The sequence below is a fragment of the Crinia signifera genome, chromosome 2 (genome assembly GCF_055691185.1).
Source record: "Crinia signifera chromosome 2, ASM5569118v1, whole genome shotgun sequence".
Classification (NCBI taxonomy): Eukaryota; Metazoa; Chordata; class Amphibia; order Anura; family Myobatrachidae; genus Crinia; species Crinia signifera.
In genome coordinates this window covers 114231347-114238050 of record NC_139218.1, presented here as the reverse complement: position 1 = coordinate 114238050, position 6704 = coordinate 114231347, and the positions used below count along the sequence as shown (strand labels likewise).

The 6704-nt window shown below is 39.4% G+C and overlaps 1 long non-coding RNA gene across 1 annotated transcript; it reads left to right on the top strand.

Moving 5' to 3' along the window:
* Positions 1-380: 380 nt before the first annotated feature.
* On the top strand, positions 381-2161 carry LOC146058824 (uncharacterized). The gene is made up of 3 exons (XR_014469977.1): positions 381-433; positions 1139-1247; positions 1385-2161. It is a non-coding gene; the product is annotated as an uncharacterized LOC146058824 (long non-coding RNA).
* Positions 2162-6704: the final 4543 nt, after the last annotated feature.

Sequence of the window (6704 nt, the reverse complement as noted above, 5' to 3'; positions counted from 1 at the left end):
GTATCAGCAAAGTCTGCAGGAAAAAAACTAAAAGAGCACAGAATACAGCAACTTCTATTACTTTTATTTCATGCCTGTCCTTGATGAGTTCATAAATTGCAGAATATCAGCTCCTAATAGGTTTCTTTCAACATGTTGTGACGTGATGTCACATGATGTGAGGAATTAAACTTTGTATGGGCGTTCATTTATCATTGATAGGTAAAGGGGTTGGCTTACTCTTCTGGAGTAGGAGTGTCTGTCCGCCCACCCAAGTACCTTGTAATGTACTTCCTCATGTAGTTAATTTTGCTACTTCTATTTCACACACAGACATTACACATAATTGTATTACTAAGAGACTGTAGTTTCTGCCCTGTGTGAAGATCATACCTTGTGGAAACACACCTGCTCCATCAACATGGAGTACTGCGTCTTCATACCTTCCCACGAGGTTAGTCAAGATGTTCTAATATATACATATTTTCCTCTTTTCTATATATTTTTTTTTTTCCAACTTCCTCTAAATCTTTAAAAATCTGTAATTACACTTATAATTACATATGAACTAATTTAATTCAGGGCATAAAGCCGTGATTCTCAAACTATGTGCCCAGGCACCCTGGGGTGCCTCAGGACACTTGCAGGGGTGCCTTGGGTTGATGGACCAGGATCAATTCATATTAGTTATGTGCAATGTAACAGGCAAAACAGTGCTGGTGGCTGCTAATTATAATATATGTGGACAAACAGGAGCAAATCCTGTCCCTCACCAGATAACTGTGACACATAAACACAATGTACATAATTTTATATATTTTCTGAATAAGAAACATTTGGCCTAGGGGTGCCTTGAAAACATTTTAATGCTTTAGGGTGCCGTGATTCAAAAAAAAAAAAAAAACCCTGGCACATAACATCTAACAATCTATAGTTAGCAGCATTTGTCATTATAGTGTTCTACTGTACCATTTTAAATGGTCTGCTTCTGACAATTTGCTCTAAATCTATTCAACTAAAATCTACACATACACATATATATATACATATACATACACATAACAATAGCTTATTATAACTAAATTCTAGAGGACTTAACAATATTCAGCATTTCATTCAGGTCTTGGAATTAGTTCCCCTTTTTTATTTTGTGTCACAGGAAGCATCTGGACTGTGAAATACATCTCTGTCTTTTGTATGTGGTATGAGTTCTGATTGCGCTACACTGAGTAATATTGTGCTCTGGTGGGTTCATTTATCACAATACTGTAAGTACTTATTTACTTGTTGTGATACTGTAAGTCTCAAATACCCAAATAATCCTGTAACCAATAACCGTGTATAACCTGGCTCCCCTTCCTTTCTTTATCTGCAACAACCTGACAATCGGAACGCTCCATTCAAGCTCCTGCTCCCTCTACAATGGATCGATCAAATCCAATGAGTGTGGCCTTATCCACTTGCGGCGAGGCAGGATGTGATGTTGTGCAAGGAAGTATAACTGTGTATTACTGGCTTCGGATTTGTTATGGATCTGTCTAAGGCTGCTGTATGAAAAATCAACAAACCCCTTCCACCATCTCAATCTATCTCTATGAATGAGACCTTGACCAATAGTACCTGTGAGAGTGCTGCTATTTTGAATGCATTTAAACACCAAGAATAAACGCGACCTACAACCTTTTTCACAAATTCTGTCTCTAAATGGCAACCAACCATAATAACAAATTCTACTACTTTGTTTTCATTAGTGACCTGAACAGTTAACTGAATTTATACTGGTTCTTTAATGCCAGCCGTTATTTTTGTACATTTACAATCTGAACAAGGTGTGACATGGAACAATGTGACAATGTGAGTTTGCAAGTCTCCTTTCTTTATTTACTATTAAAAAAAACTCATAATATTAATTTCAAAAACCTCTGTTTCAAATATGACAACTCAATACTAGGACAGTTTGTCTGATCACATAATTTTGTACATTAACTGTAGTTTTAAAATCTGTTGGTCTTGTTACCGCAATTGTGATTCTCTATAATAATCTTTTATCTTATAACATAGGACTATACTATTTTTACACTTTACACAAGTTCCACGTAGTGACATAGGTCATAGAGACCACTATTCCATAAGGGCTGTGTCCTAATTGGTTCAATATAACACTGTGTACACACAGCACAATTTAGCATGACATTTTTAGATGACACTGAACCTTATTCACCTTAATATTTATCAGACAGTCAGACAACACAAAACATGTTTACAGATTTACTTTACCGAAGTGATACCACAGGGTGTAATCTTTCATGCTGGTTCCGTGAAGGTAACCATAGTGGTCCATCATTCATTCAACATTTACTTTAGACAGAACAGTATAAGAAACATTTCTACTGTCACAAAAAACTATTTCAAAATACAATGCATTGTTAAATGTGTGAACTGAATATTTCGGGTTTCTAAAAATGACGTAAAAAGGGTGACATAAATGTATAATTTGTTCTATATAAACATGGCTAGACTGATGCACAGAGAGGGTCTGACTAAGCAACAGTGATCGTAAAGCAACCAATCTTCTGTTTGCTTACCCGGGGTTGTCAGAGTCTCCCTGCGATACCCAGCATAGAACTGAGACCATTAGATGTCCCCCTTTGTTTGCCATCCCGGACTTGCAGCCCCCATATAATAGCGTGAAATAATTACCTTCGATATATTCAGTCACCTCTGGTTTACCTTACCTTTACTGATCTGATCAGGAGAATACCAGAATAAGAAACCACACAGGTTCATAATTTCAAGTATTCTATCGTTTATTTGCATGGACACATATTTGTACACAGTAACAAAAGCATGTACCTCCCTTCAGGGGTAGGGTCTTACAGGAAATTCATACATATTCATTATGACCCTCCTCAATGGGGTTGGGCTTCAACCAGAATATTGGTTCGGACGTGATCTGCGTAGCAGACGTGCAATTCCATTTTGTAACAAAGGAGTGGTCTTCCAGTAAACTGGATTATCCTAGACCTCCCATATTCCTGCCCCCTAATGCTGTTTGTCTGGAAAGTACCTAATGCCTTACATAGGCAGAAATCTGGTTCTAACTGCCTCTTGTGGTTCTTTACAGATCGTTGACCACTGTCTGGAAATACAGTACTTCCTCAAACCTGGGTGTAACTCCTAATGTTTTAGCAAACACTGCAAAAGCCAAATATCAGCTTACATATCACATTGTTTAACTTATTAGCTCATATGTGCTTTGTAATAATTCTTATCTATTACCTATATGAATATGCAGACCCCAGGGGGGTCTCTATCAGATGTAACAGCCCAGAATGTTGTATAGTGTTCATACAGTTGGGACTAATAAAGCTTTGTATCCCCTTGGAAACGGAGCAGCCAGTTTTCCCTGAGGGGAGAGTCTGAGGTAACTGTCAGCAAGGCTGGAGCCCACACCATCGGCTCCAGAGTTCCCCCAAATAGTGGGTGCTGGTAAATGGATTGAGTCCCATCAGTATTACCTGTGCAGGAGAGGAAGTGACACTGATCACAGCAGGAAGCCTTCCCCCATTTCCACAGAAGCCACAGAGAAGCAGTTCAGGTGACAGCTAGCAGCTGGGGGAGAGGGCCTATGTGGGACTGCAGATCACCCATTCTGTGACAGAGTACAAGTCCAGCTAGTGACACTATCTGTGTAAATAAGACAGCAGGGAGTGACTGGAGGGGATTACAAGGAGGTAAAGGAACAGACTGTGATTGCTGGAAAACATAAAGACTCCAAAGCTAGCGCTTGTGAGTTTGATGAATTCAATGACAGACTTCTTGTACAAAGGAGAAAATATATGTATATATAGTTAGCATCCCAGTGTTATACAAAGAAGCAGTTACTGACTGGAGCGGCTATGACCAGGAGTGACAGGCAGAATCCTCACAGTCTGGAGTAGTAGATTAACAAGGCTATAGTCCGTGCAGCCTACCAGACAGTGTATAGCATACCTCAGAGACTATTTATATCTATAAAAGCTCATTGGCTGAGGAACTATAGTAAGGAGTAAATACTGCAGGAGTTCTGGTATTTACACTACAGAGATTGCAGATACTACAGAAACAATTTGTAACAGGTGGACAGATTGGCTAAAAGGACACAAATTATATAACCCTCATTAATCCGGTATCATATAGTAGCCAACCCAACAACTCTCCCTATACCCTTTGAGGAAAGGTTATCTAGGGGAAGAGCACCAGTTATACCCCCTAAGAGTAGAAATTATTATTTTCTCTGTCAAGATACCAGGGTTACCATATTAATCAGTACCAAAAGACTGTGGATGGTATTGCTGTGGGCAGAAATTCACTTTCCTCCCTGCATGAGAGGAAATCTCTATAACCTGTGGTAGACTGTAGCAGATTGAGTATCCCTGCTGCAGCCACCGGCAAGATTGTATATTCATCTGAAAGAATAAGTAGCCTGGAGTAACCTGCAGCAGATTTATTCACTACCAAGTGTAGGGCTAGGGAAATAGACTATTAATCCTCTGTGAGCATCATCGGCAGGAGTTGTACACTAAAATCTTCTTTACCATATTGGAGCGGATTACAAATACAGGTTGAGTATCCCTTATCCAAAATGCTCGGGACCAGGAGAATTTTGGATAACGGATTATTCCGTATTTCGGAATATTTTAATATTTCAATGATGTATTTTGAAGTATCTTGCATTTATGCTGTATAAACACATAATATACACACAAATATATTTTATTACCACATAAAATACACACAAATATATTTTATTTGTTCAAAAAACAAGGTTTCAAAACTTGAAACAAAATGTGTGTACTATCTCAGCACTGAATTTGAATGCCAAGCAATCATTATCTTGCACATATATAGTGCCAGTTACATATCATGTCCCCAGTGATGCTGTTACAAATGTCCCCAGTGAGTTTTTAGCAAAAAAAAAAAAAAATTTCACTTTCTGGAATGTATGGTTTTCGGAATAATTCGGATAACGGATATTCGGATACGGGATACTCTACCTGTACTTTATCCTGACATTTTATATAAAGAGTCACTGTGCTCCCCAGCACACTTACCTTACAGGACTCAGGTCTGAACTGCTGTTGGCAAGGAGCATTACATAGTGGCACTAACAGGAATCCTAAAGAACAAGACACACATACAGTACAAGTGCTTTACCTTGACTAGTCAACTTTAGACATATTGTGCACAAGGTTAATGTATATATTATTGCGCAATAATAATTCTGAAAAGAACCCCTTCCTTTTGGTGGGTCTATATGTTGATGTATGATAAAAAAGTGAGGAGTTTAAGTTGAGTTGAATTTAATGTATACTATGGTTATTGGTTGCATCCATATACTGTAAGGTGGTATTACTTTTAAAGGCATAAGTATACCCGTCATGACCAACCTTGACATTGTAGTGTGAAATATACTGTGATTATTATCTACTTAGATAAAAATATATGGTACTTATGTAGTATCTGGGCTGCCGATTTTTTGATTGTATGCCTTAAGTTAAGGCATACAATCAGATGCGATGCGATGCGATATCGCATCGCATCGCATACGATGCGATGCGATGCGATGCGATGACCCGATTTTTCCATAGGATTCAATGTTAAAATGGACTGAGTCCATTTTAACATGGAATTCAATGGGAAAAAGGGGTCCTTTTCATACCCCTACTATCCAAGTGGGCATGGAGTTGGATATAAACCTGTGGCGAGCGTAGCGAGCCACCGAGCCCGAAGCGTGGCGAGCGAAGCGAGCCCCGCGAGGGGACGGTATTCTGTGTCCCCTCGTGGGGCTCGCTACGCTCGCCACGCTTCGGGCTCGGTGGCTCGCTACGCTCGCCACAGGTTTATATCCAACTCCATGCCCACTTGGATAGTAGGGGTATGAAAAGGACCCCTTTTTCCCATTGAATTCCATGTTAAAATGGACTCAGTCCATTTTAACATTGAATCCTATGGAAAAATCGGGTCCATCGCATCGCATCGCATCGCATCGCATGCGATTTGGTCGGGTGCGATGCGATGCGATGGACCCGATTTCAAAATCGGCAGCCCAGTTACTACATAAGTACCAAATATATTGTTCAAGAGTGTATGTTTAATGAATATCATTACGGGTGATTCCCCAAGCTCACCCATATGGCTCTCATCAGCTATAAATATTAAATTCTAATCCGTTATTTCATTAATTGCTTGGGGTGGAGGCACTGAACCATCACATATTCTGACAGATGGAACCAGACAGCGTTACATAATCATAGCATACTGCATTTCCCAAAGCCAATACAGCATACAGTAAAGGTGCATACACACTCGTAGAAACTGTGCATGAAAGATATTGGTGACAGATTTCCCTTGAACTTCCCAGAGTAGTTTACAAAACAGCTGGTACATGTACACGAAAGATTTTTTCGACAGATGACAGATTTTCTTGAAAGATGAAAGATTTTTATGAAAGATAACCAAGCAGGCTAATTTAAATACTGGGCCGGCTTACAGGGGGGGTGGGCACAGCTTCTAGAGGGGATAAATAGTGTCGGCCATTTTAACTCTTTCCATTTATGCTCTGTGGCCAGTTTGGTTTGGATAATACCTCCCAAACACTGTTGCACAGCTAATTTCTGGATTTTGTGATGGATCATTATCATTACCAACTGATGACAGCATATGCTGGAGTTGCACTGATACAT